This window comes from Salmo salar, chromosome 01 (assembly GCF_965601325.2).
Source record: "Salmo salar chromosome 01, fSalSal1, whole genome shotgun sequence".
Classification (NCBI taxonomy): domain Eukaryota; kingdom Metazoa; phylum Chordata; class Actinopteri; order Salmoniformes; family Salmonidae; genus Salmo; species Salmo salar.
Genome location: NC_138291.1, coordinates 133,616,182 through 133,628,740, shown reverse-complemented (window position 1 = coordinate 133,628,740; position 12,559 = coordinate 133,616,182). Strand labels below are relative to the sequence as shown.

The window sequence follows — 12,559 nt, the reverse complement described above, 5'->3', positions numbered from 1 at the left end:
TCTGAGCCCACAAAGCAGGAAATATGCTTTGAATTAAAGCTTTTTTATACGATATCCAGCTGTGGGGGTTATTTCAGCATCGCAAAGCATTGGTTGTTCAGTGGTAGAATTCTCTCCTGCCACGCGGGAGGCCCGGGTTCGATTCCCGGCCAATGCAGGAACTTTTGAACAAGTCATTTTGACAAGTATGCAACCCCCTGAGGAAGAAATCTCTTTTGAGATTGCCAGGTTAACAGCAATCTCTGGTCATGGTAGAATTCTCAACTGACTCTTGAAAAGTCTGAGTTTGGGTTCACTTACTGTTTGGACATTTACTCATTCTCAGTAGACTTTTGTGAATCCATTGTAGATTTCCAGTGTGTGAGGTGATTTACTTTGTGCAAGGCTTTTGTTGTTAAATGGGAAACGAATATCCAACAAGTCAGTGACAACTGTCTTGAGTTTGGCCTTTGTGTCTATGTCCTGGGATTTTCCACACACACCTCACCTTCTAACTACTGTCGTGTGGCTTGTGAGCGGTATAGAGCAACATCGACTACATGTACGTGTCTGTGAGGGTCTCAGCTTTCCATAGATGGGTCATAGTAGTCTCTAGCTCTAACCATTCAGTCTCTACAGATGTTTATGTTTGAAGGGTTAACACCCAACTCTCCAAATTTAGGGATAGTATCCAATGCTCCACATTTTTTCAACTAACCAACCCACCTGCTCCTTGTTATTATAGAGGTGAGTATCCCTGCCTGTCACGCGGGAGACCGGGTTCAATTCACCGACGGGGAGGAAAGACTGATTTTATTAGGGTGTACAATGTTTCTGAGCCCACAAAGCAGGAAATATGCTTTGAATTAAAGCTTTTTTATACGATATCCAGCTGTGGGGGTTTTTTCAGCATCTCAAAGCATTGGTTGTTCAGTGGTAGAATTCTCGCCTGCCAAGCGGGAGGCCCGGGTTCGATTCCCGGCCAATGCAGGAACTTTTGAACAAGTCATTTTGACAAGTATGCAACCCCCTGAGGAAGAAATCTCTTTTGAGATTGCCAGGTTAACAGCAATCTCTGGTCATGGTAGAATTCTCAACTGACTCTTGAAAAGTCTGAGTTTGGGTTCACTTACCGTTTGGACATTTACTCATTCTCAGTAGACTTTTGTGAATCCATTGTAGATTTCCAGTGTGTGAGGTGATTTACTTTGTGCAAGGCTTTTGTTGTTAAATGGGAAACGAATATCCAACAAGTCAGTGACAACTGTCTTGAGTTTGGCCTTTGTGTCTATGTCCTGGGATTTTCCACACACACCTCACCTTCTAACTACTGTCGTGTGGCTTGTGAGCGGTATAGAGCAACATCGACTACATGTACGTGTCCGTGAGGGTCTCAGCTTTCCATAGATGGGTCATAGTAGTCTCTTGCTCTAACCATTCAGTCTGTTCAGATGTTTATGTTGCAAGGGTTAACACCAAACTCTCCAAATTTAGGGATAGTATCCAATGCTCCACATTTTTTCAAATAACCAGCCCACCTGCTCCTCGTTAGTATAGTGGTGAGTATCCCCGCCTGTCACGCGGGAGACAGGGGTTCAATTCCCCGACGGGGAGGAAAGACTAATTTTATTAGGGTGTACAATGTCTCTGAGCCCACAAAGCAGGAAATATGCTTTGAATTAAAGCTTTTTTATACGATATCCAGCTGTGGGGGTTATTTCAGCATCGCAAAGCATTGGTTGTTCAGTGGTAGAATTCTCTCCTGCCACGCGGGAGGCCCGGGTTCGATTCCCGGCCAATGCAGGAACTTTTGAACAAGTCATTTTGACAAGTATGCAACCCCCTGAGGAAGAAATCTCTTTTGAGATTGCCAGGTTAACAGCAATCTCTGGTCATGGTAGAATTCTCAACTGACTCTTGAAAAGTCTGAGTTTGGGTTCACTTACTGTTTGGACATTTACTCATTCTCAGTAGACTTTTGTGAATCCATTGTAGATTTCCAGTGTGTGAGGTGATTTACTTTGTGCAAGGCTTTTGTTGTTAAATGGGAAACGAATATCCAACAAGTCAGTGACAACTGTCTTGAGTTTGGCCTTTGTGTCTATGTCCTGGGATTTTCCACACACACCTCACCTTCTAACTACTGTCGTGTGGCTTGTGAGCGGTATAGAGCAACATCGACTACATGTACGTGTCTGTGAGGGTCTCAGCTTTCCATAGATGGGTCATAGTAGTCTCTAGCTCTAACCATTCAGTCTCTACAGATGTTTATGTTTGAAGGGTTAACACCCAACTCTCCAAATTTAGGGATAGTATCCAATGCTCCACATTTTTTCAACTAACCAACCCACCTGCTCCTTGTTATTATAGAGGTGAGTATCCCTGCCTGTCACGCGGGAGACCGGGTTCAATTCACCGACGGGGAGGAAAGACTGATTTTATTAGGGTGTACAATGTTTCTGAGCCCACAAAGCAGGAAATATGCTTTGAATTAAAGCTTTTTTATACGATATCCAGCTGTGGGGGTTTTTTCAGCATCTCAAAGCATTGGTTGTTCAGTGGTAGAATTCTCGCCTGCCAAGCGGGAGGCCCGGGTTCGATTCCCGGCCAATGCAGGAACTTTTGAACAAGTCATTTTGACAAGTATGCAACCCCCTGAGGAAGAAATCTCTTTTGAGATTGCCAGGTTAACAGCAATCTCTGGTCATGGTAGAATTCTCAACTGACTCTTGAAAAGTCTGAGTTTGGGTTCACTTACCGTTTGGACATTTACTCATTCTCAGTAGACTTTTGTGAATCCATTGTAGATTTCCAGTGTGTGAGGTGATTTACTTTGTGCAAGGCTTTTGTTGTTAAATGGGAAACGAATATCCAACAAGTCAGTGACAACTGTCTTGAGTTTGGCCTTTGTGTCTATGTCCTGGGATTTTCCACACACACCTCACCTTCTAACTACTGTCGTGTGGCTTGTGAGCGGTATAGAGCAACATCGACTACATGTACGTGTCCGTGAGGGTCTCAGCTTTCCATAGATGGGTCATAGTAGTCTCTTGCTCTAACCATTCAGTCTGTTCAGATGTTTATGTTGCAAGGGTTAACACCAAACTCTCCAAATTTAGGGATAGTATCCAATGCTCCACATTTTTTCAAATAACCAGCCCACCTGCTCCTCGTTAGTATAGTGGTGAGTATCCCCGCCTGTCACGCGGGAGACAGGGGTTCAATTCCCCGACGGGGAGGAAAGACTAATTTTATTAGGGTGTACAATGTCTCTGAGCCCACAAAGCAGGAAATATGCTTTGAATTAAAGCTTTTTGATATGATATCCAGCAATGGGGGTTATTTCTTTATCGCAAAGCATTGGTTGTTCAGTGGTAGAATTCTCGCATGCCACGCGGGAGGCCTGGGTTTGATTCCCGGCCAACCAATGCAGGAACATTTGAACAAGTCATTTTGACAAGTATGCAACCCTGAGGAAGAAATATCTTTTGAGATTGCCAGGTTAACAGCAATCTCTGGTCATGGTAGAATTCTCAACTGACTCTTGAAAAGTCTGAGTTTGGGTTCACTTACCGTTTGGACATTTACTCATTCTCAGTAGACTTTTGTGAATCCATTGTAGATTTCCAGTGTGTGAGGTGATTTACTTTGTGCAAGGCTTTTGTTGTTAAATGGGAAACGAATATCCAACAAGTCAGTGACAACTGTCTTGAGTTTGCCCTTTGTGTCTATGTCCTGGGATTTTCCACACACACCTCACCTTCTAACTACTGTCGTGTGGCTTATGAGCGGTATAGAGCAACATCGACTACATGTACGTGTCCGTGAGGGTCTCAGCTTTCCATAGATGGGTCATAGTAGTCTCTTGCTCTAACCATTCAGTCTGTTCAGATGTTTATGTTGCAAGGGTTAACACCAAACTCTCCAAATTTAGGGATAGTATCCAATGCTCCACATTTTTTCAAATAACCAGCCCACCTGCTCCTCGTTAGTATAGTGGTGAGTATCCCCGCCTGTCACGCGGGAGACAGGGGTTCAATTCCCCGACGGGGAGGAAAGACTAATTTTATTAGGGTGTACAATGTCTCTGAGCCCACAAAGCAGGAAATATGCTTTGAATTAAAGCTTTTTGATATGATATCCAGCAATGGGGGTTATTTCTTTATCGCAAAGCATTGGTTGTTCAGTGGTAGAATTCTCGCCTGCCACGCGGGAGGCCTGGGTTTGATTCCCGGCCAACCAATGCAGGAACATTTGAACAAGTCATTTTGACAAGTATGCAACCCTGAGGAAGAAATATCTTTTGAGATTGCCAGGTTAACAGCAATCTCTGGTCATGGTAGAATTCTCAACTGACTCTTGAAAAGTCTGAGTTTGGGTTCACTTACTGTTTGGACATTTACGCATTCTCAGTAGACTTTTGTGAATCCATTGTAGATTTCCAGTGTGTGAGGTGATTTACTTTGTGCAAGGTGTTAGTTGTTAAATGGGAAACTAATATCCAACAATTCAGTGACAACTGTCTTGAGTTTGGCCATTGTGACTATGTCCTGGGATTTTCCACACACACCTCACCTTCTAACTACTATCGTGTGACTTGTGAGTGGTATAGAGCAAAATCGACTACATGCACGTGTCCGTGAGGGTCTCAGCTTTCCATAGATGGGTCATAGTAGTCTCTAGCTCTAACCATTCAGTCTCTACAGATGTTTATGTTTGAAGGGTTAACACCCAACTCTCCAAATTTAGGGATAGTATCCAATGCTCCTCATTTTTTCAACTAACCAACCCACCTGCTCCTTGTTATTATAGAGGTGAGTATCCCTGCCTGTCACGCGGGAGACCGGGTTCAATTCACCGACGGGGAGGAAAGACTGATTTTATTAGGGTGTACAATGTCTCTGAGCCCACAAAGCAGGAAATATGCTTTGAATTAAAGCTTTTTTATACGATATCCAGCTGTGGGGGTTATTTCAGCATCGCAAAGCATTGGTTGTTCAGTGGTAGAATTCTCGCCTGCCACGCGGGAGGCCCGGGTTCGATTCCCGGCCAATGCAGGAACTTTTGAACAAGTCATTTTGACAAGTATGCAACCCCATGAGGAAATAAATCTCTTTTGAGATTGCCAGGTTAACAGCAATCTCTGGTCATGGTAGAATTATCAACTGACTCTTGAAAAGTCTGAGTTTGGGTTCACTTACCGTTTGGACATTTACTCATTCTCAGTAGACTTTTGTGAATCCATTGTAGATTTCCAGTGTGTGAGGTGATTTACTTTGTGCAAGGCTTTTGTTGTTAAATGGGAAACGAATATCCAACAAGTCAGTGACAACTGTCTTGAGTTTGGCCTTTGTGTCTATGTCCTGGGATTTTCCACACACACCTCACCTTCTAACTACTGTCGTGTGGCTTGTGAGCGGTATAGAGCAACATCGACTACATGTACGTGTCCGTGAGGGTCTCAGCTTTCCATAGATGGGTCATAGTAGTCTCTTGCTCTAACCATTCAGTCTGTTCAGATGTTTATGTTGCAAGGGTTAACACCAAACTCTCCAAATTTAGGGATAGTATCCAATGCTCCACATTTTTTCAAATAACCAGCCCACCTGCTCCTCGTTAGTATAGTGGTGAATATCGCCGCCTGTCACGCGGGAGACAGGGGTTCAATTCCCCGACGGGGAGGAAAGACTAATTTTATTAGGGTGTACAATGTCTCTGAGCCCACAAAGCAGGAAATATGCTTTGAATTAAAGCTTTTTGATATGATATCCAGCAATGGGGGTTATTTCTTTATCGCAAAGCATTGGTTGTTCAGTGGTAGAATTCTCGCCTGCCACGCGGGAGGCCTGGGTTTGATTCCCAGCCAACCAATGCAGGAACATTTGAACAAGTCATTTTGACAAGTATGCAACCCTGAGGAAGAAATATCTTTTGAGATTGCCAGGTTAACAGCAATCTCTGGTCATGGTAGAATTCTCAACTGACTCTTGAAAAGTCTGAGTTTGGGTTCACTTACCGTTTGGACATTTACGCATTCTCAGTAGACTTTTGTGAATCCATTGTAGATTTCCAGTGTGTGAGGTGATTTACTTTGTGCAAGGTGTTAGTTGTTAAATGGGAAACGAATATCCAACAAGTCAGTGACAACTGTCTTGAGTTTGGCCTTTGTGTCTATGTCCTGGGATTTTCCACACACACCTCACCTTCTAACTACTGTCGTGTGGCTTGTGAGCGGTATAGAGCAACATCGACTACATGTACGTGTCCGTGAGGGTCTCAGCTTTCCATAGATGGGTCATAGTAGTCTCTTGCTCTAACCATTCAGTCTGTTCAGATGTTTATGTTGCAAGGGTTAACACCAAACTCTCCAAATTTAGGGATAGTATCCAATGCTCCACATTTTTTCAAATAACCAGCCCACCTGCTCCTCGTTAGTATAGTGGTGAGTATCCCCGCCTGTCACGCGGGAGACAGGGGTTCAATTCCCCGACGGGGAGGAAAGACTAATTTTATTAGGGTGTACAATGTCTCTGAGCCCACAAAGCAGGAAATATGCTTTGAATTAAAGCTTTTTGATATGATATCCAGCAATGGGGGTTATTTCTTTATCGCAAAGCATTGGTTGTTCAGTGGTAGAATTCTCGCCTGCCATGCGGGAGGCCTGGGTTTGATTCCCGGCCAACCAATGCAGGAACATTTGAACAAGTCATTTTGACAAGTATGCAACCCTGAGGAAGAAATATCTTTTGAGATTGCCAGGTTAACAGCAATCTCTGGTCATGGTAGAATTCTCAACTGACTCTTGAAAAGTCTGAGTTTGGGTTCACTTACTGTTTGGACATTTACGCATTCTCAGTAGACTTTTGTGAATCCATTGTAGATTTCCAGTGTGTGAGGTGATTTACTTTGTGCAAGGTGTTAGTTGTTAAATGGGAAACTAATATCCAACAATTCAGTGACAACTGTCTTGAGTTTGGCCATTGTGACTATGTCCTGGGATTTTCCACACACACCTCACCTTCTAACTACTATCGTGTGACTTGTGAGTGGTATAGAGCAAAATCGACTACATGCACGTGTCCGTGAGGGTCTCAGCTTTCCATAGATGGGTCATAGTAGTCTCTAGCTCTAACCATTCAGTCTCTACAGATGTTTATGTTTGAAGGGTTAACACCCAACTCTCCAAATTTAGGGATAGTATCCAATGCTCCTCATTTTTTCAACTAACCAACCCACCTGCTCCTTGTTATTATAGAGGTGAGTATCCCTGCCTGTCACGCGGGAGACCGGGTTCAATTCACCGACGGGGAGGAAAGACTGATTTTATTAGGGTGTACAATGTCTCTGAGCCCACAAAGCAGGAAATATGCTTTGAATTAAAGCTTTTTTATACGATATCCAGCTGTGGGGGTTATTTCAGCATCGCAAAGCATTGGTTGTTCAGTGGTAGAATTCTCGCCTGCCACGCGGGAGGCCCGGGTTCGATTCCCGGCTAATGCAGGAACTTTTGAACAAGTCATTTTGACAAGTATGCAACCCCATGAGGAAATAAATCTCTTTTGAGATTGCCAGGTTAACAGCAATCTCTGGTCATGGTAGAATTCTCAACTGACTCTTGAAAAGTCTGAGTTTGGGTTCACTTACCGTTTGGACATTTACTCATTCTCAGTAGACTTTTGTGAATCCATTGTAGATTTCCAGTGTGTGAGGTGATTTACTTTGTGCAAGGCTTTTGTTGTTAAATGGGAAACGAATATCCAACAAGTCAGTGACAACTGTCTTGAGTTTGGCCTTTGTGTCTATGTCCTGGGATTTTCCACACACACCTCACCTTCTAACTACTGTCGTGTGGCTTGTGAGCGGTATAGAGCAACATCGACTACATGTACGTGTCCGTGAGGGTCTCAGCTTTCCATAGATGGGTCATAGTAGTCTCTTGCTCTAACCATTCAGTCTGTTCAGATGTTTATGTTGCAAGGGTTAACACCAAACTCTCCAAATTTAGGGATAGTATCCAATGCTCCACATTTTTTCAAATAACCAGCCCACCTGCTCCTCGTTAGTATAGTGGTGAGTATCCCCGCCTGTCACGCGGGAGACAGGGGTTCAATTCCCCGACGGGGAGGAAAGACTAATTTTATTAGGGTGTACAATGTCTCTGAGCCCACAAAGCAGGAAATATGCTTTGAATTAAAGCTTTTTTATACGATATCCAGCTGTGGGGGTTATTTCAGCATCGCAAAGCATTGGTTGTTCAGTGGTAGAATTCTCTCCTGCCACGCGGGAGGCCCGGGTTCGATTCCCGGCCAATGCAGGAACTTTTGAACAAGTCATTTTGACAAGTATGCAACCCCCTGAGGAAGAAATCTCTTTTGAGATTGCCAGGTTAACAGCAATCTCTGGTCATGGTAGAATTCTCAACTGACTCTTGAAAAGTCTGAGTTTGGGTTCACTTACTGTTTGGACATTTACTCATTCTCAGTAGACTTTTGTGAATCCATTGTAGATTTCCAGTGTGTGAGGTGATTTACTTTGTGCAAGGCTTTTGTTGTTAAATGGGAAACGAATATCCAACAAGTCAGTGACAACTGTCTTGAGTTTGGCCTTTGTGTCTATGTCCTGGGATTTTCCACACACACCTCACCTTCTAACTACTGTCGTGTGGCTTGTGAGCGGTATAGAGCAACATCGACTACATGTACGTGTCTGTGAGGGTCTCAGCTTTCCATAGATGGGTCATAGTAGTCTCTAGCTCTAACCATTCAGTCTCTACAGATGTTTATGTTTGAAGGGTTAACACCCAACTCTCCAAATTTAGGGATAGTATCCAATGCTCCACATTTTTTCAACTAACCAACCCACCTGCTCCTTGTTATTATAGAGGTGAGTATCCCTGCCTGTCACGCGGGAGACCGGGTTCAATTCACCGACGGGGAGGAAAGACTGATTTTATTAGGGTGTACAATGTTTCTGAGCCCACAAAGCAGGAAATATGCTTTGAATTAAAGCTTTTTTATACGATATCCAGCTGTGGGGGTTTTTTCAGCATCTCAAAGCATTGGTTGTTCAGTGGTAGAATTCTCGCCTGCCAAGCGGGAGGCCCGGGTTCGATTCCCGGCCAATGCAGGAACTTTTGAACAAGTCATTTTGACAAGTATGCAACCCCCTGAGGAAGAAATCTCTTTTGAGATTGCCAGGTTAACAGCAATCTCTGGTCATGGTAGAATTCTCAACTGACTCTTGAAAAGTCTGAGTTTGGGTTCACTTACCGTTTGGACATTTACTCATTCTCAGTAGACTTTTGTGAATCCATTGTAGATTTCCAGTGTGTGAGGTGATTTACTTTGTGCAAGGCTTTTGTTGTTAAATGGGAAACGAATATCCAACAAGTCAGTGACAACTGTCTTGAGTTTGGCCTTTGTGTCTATGTCCTGGGATTTTCCACACACACCTCACCTTCTAACTACTGTCGTGTGGCTTGTGAGCGGTATAGAGCAACATCGACTACATGTACGTGTCCGTGAGGGTCTCAGCTTTCCATAGATGGGTCATAGTAGTCTCTTGCTCTAACCATTCAGTCTGTTCAGATGTTTATGTTGCAAGGGTTAACACCAAACTCTCCAAATTTAGGGATAGTATCCAATGCTCCACATTTTTTCAAATAACCAGCCCACCTGCTCCTCGTTAGTATAGTGGTGAGTATCCCCGCCTGTCACGCGGGAGACAGGGGTTCAATTCCCCGACGGGGAGGAAAGACTAATTTTATTAGGGTGTACAATGTCTCTGAGCCCACAAAGCAGGAAATATGCTTTGAATTAAAGCTTTTTGATATGATATCCAGCAATGGGGGTTATTTCTTTATCGCAAAGCATTGGTTGTTCAGTGGTAGAATTCTCGCCTGCCACGCGGGAGGCCTGGGTTTGATTCCCGGCCAACCAATGCAGGAACATTTGAACAAGTCATTTTGACAAGTATGCAACCCTGAGGAAGAAATATCTTTTGAGATTGCCAGGTTAACAGCAATCTCTGGTCATGGTAGAATTCTCAACTGACTCTTGAAAAGTCTGAGTTTGGGTTCACTTACCGTTTGGACATTTACTCATTCTCAGTAGACTTTTGTGAATCCATTGTAGATTTCCAGTGTGTGAGGTGATTTACTTTGTGCAAGGCTTTTGTTGTTAAATGGGAAACGAATATCCAACAAGTCAGTGACAACTGTCTTGAGTTTGCCCTTTGTGTCTATGTCCTGGGATTTTCCACACACACCTCACCTTCTAACTACTGTCGTGTGGCTTATGAGCGGTATAGAGCAACATCGACTACATGTACGTGTCCGTGAGGGTCTCAGCTTTCCATAGATGGGTCATAGTAGTCTCTTGCTCTAACCATTCAGTCTGTTCAGATGTTTATGTTGCAAGGGTTAACACCAAACTCTCCAAATTTAGGGATAGTATCCAATGCTCCACATTTTTTCAAATAACCAGCCCACCTGCTCCTCGTTAGTATAATGGTGAGTATCCCCGCCTGTCACGCGGGAGACAGGGGTTCAATTCCCCGACGGGGAGGAAAGACTAATTTTATTAGGGTGTACAATGTCTCTGAGCCCACAAAGCAGGAAATATGCTTTGAATTAAAGCTTTTTGATATGATATCCAGCAATGGGGGTTATTTCTTTATCGCAAAGCATTGGTTGTTCAGTGGTAGAATTCTCGCCTGCCACGCGGGAGGCCTGGGTTTGATTCCCGGCCAACCAATGCAGGAACATTTGAACAAGTCATTTTGACAAGTATGCAACCCTGAGGAAGAAATATCTTTTGAGATTGCCAGGTTAACAGCAATCTCTGGTCATGGTAGAATTCTCAACTGACTCTTGAAAAGTCTGAGTTTGGGTTCACTTACTGTTTGGACATTTACGCATTCTCAGTAGACTTTTGTGAATCCATTGTAGATTTCCAGTGTGTGAGGTGATTTACTTTGTGCAAGGTGTTAGTTGTTAAATGGGAAACTAATATCCAACAATTCAGTGACAACTGTCTTGAGTTTGGCCATTGTGACTATGTCCTGGGATTTTCCACACACACCTCACCTTCTAACTACTATCGTGTGACTTGTGAGTGGTATAGAGCAAAATCGACTACATGCACGTGTCCGTGAGGGTCTCAGCTTTCCATAGATGGGTCATAGTAGTCTCTAGCTCTAACCATTCAGTCTCTACAGATGTTTATGTTTGAAGGGTTAACACCCAACTCTCCAAATTTAGGGATAGTATCCAATGCTCCTCATTTTTTCAACTAACCAACCCACCTGCTCCTTGTTATTATAGAGGTGAGTATCCCTGCCTGTCACGCGGGAGACCGGGTTCAATTCACCGACGGGGAGGAAAGACTGATTTTATTAGGGTGTACAATGTCTCTGAGCCCACAAAGCAGGAAATATGCTTTGAATTAAAGCTTTTTTATACGATATCCAGCTGTGGGGGTTATTTCAGCATCGCAAAGCATTGGTTGTTCAGTGGTAGAATTCTCGCCTGCCACGCGGGAGGCCCGGGTTCGATTCCCGGCCAATGCAGGAACTTTTGAACAAGTCATTTTGACAAGTATGCAACCCCATGAGGAAATAAATCTCTTTTGAGATTGCCAGGTTAACAGCAATCTCTGGTCATGGTAGAATTATCAACTGACTCTTGAAAAGTCTGAGTTTGGGTTCACTTACCGTTTGGACATTTACTCATTCTCAGTAGACTTTTGTGAATCCATTGTAGATTTCCAGTGTGTGAGGTGATTTACTTTGTGCAAGGCTTTTGTTGTTAAATGGGAAACGAATATCCAACAAGTCAGTGACAACTGTCTTGAGTTTGGCCTTTGTGTCTATGTCCTGGGATTTTCCACACACACCTCACCTTCTAACTACTGTCGTGTGGCTTGTGAGCGGTATAGAGCAACATCGACTACATGTACGTGTCCGTGAGGGTCTCAGCTTTCCATAGATGGGTCATAGTAGTCTCTTGCTCTAACCATTCAGTCTGTTCAGATGTTTATGTTGCAAGGGTTAACACCAAACTCTCCAAATTTAGGGATAGTATCCAATGCTCCACATTTTTTCAAATAACCAGCCCACCTGCTCCTCGTTAGTATAGTGGTGAATATCGCCGCCTGTCACGCGGGAGACAGGGGTTCAATTCCCCGACGGGGAGGAAAGACTAATTTTATTAGGGTGTACAATGTCTCTGAGCCCACAAAGCAGGAAATATGCTTTGAATTAAAGCTTTTTGATATGATATCCAGCAATGGGGGTTATTTCTTTATCGCAAAGCATTGGTTGTTCAGTGGTAGAATTCTCGCCTGCCACGCGGGAGGCCTGGGTTTGATTCCCAGCCAACCAATGCAGGAACATTTGAACAAGTCATTTTGACAAGTATGCAACCCTGAGGAAGAAATATCTTTTGAGATTGCCAGGTTAACAGCAATCTCTGGTCATGGTAGAATTCTCAACTGACTCTTGAAAAGTCTGAGTTTGGGTTCACTTACCGTTTGGACATTTACGCATTCTCAGTAGACTTTTGTGAATCCATTGTAGATTT

General features: G+C 43.6%; 1 long non-coding RNA gene and 5 other non-coding genes across 6 annotated transcripts in view; all 6 read left to right on the top strand.

Annotated features, from left to right (window-relative positions):
* Positions 1–12,559, top strand: part of LOC145884207 (uncharacterized) — a 271,188-nt gene that overhangs the window by 107,661 nt on the left and 150,968 nt on the right. The window lies entirely within an intron of this gene.
* On the top strand, positions 899–969 carry trnag-gcc (transfer RNA glycine (anticodon GCC)). The gene has a single exon. It is a non-coding gene; the product is annotated as a tRNA-Gly (tRNA).
* On the top strand, positions 2,524–2,594 carry trnag-gcc (transfer RNA glycine (anticodon GCC)). Its single transcript has one exon. It is a non-coding gene; the product is annotated as a tRNA-Gly (tRNA).
* On the top strand, positions 4,966–5,036 carry trnag-gcc (transfer RNA glycine (anticodon GCC)). The gene has a single exon. It is a non-coding gene; the product is annotated as a tRNA-Gly (tRNA).
* trnag-gcc (transfer RNA glycine (anticodon GCC)) lies at positions 9,035–9,105 on the top strand. Its single transcript has one exon. It is a non-coding gene; the product is annotated as a tRNA-Gly (tRNA).
* On the top strand, positions 11,477–11,547 carry trnag-gcc (transfer RNA glycine (anticodon GCC)). The gene has a single exon. It is a non-coding gene; the product is annotated as a tRNA-Gly (tRNA).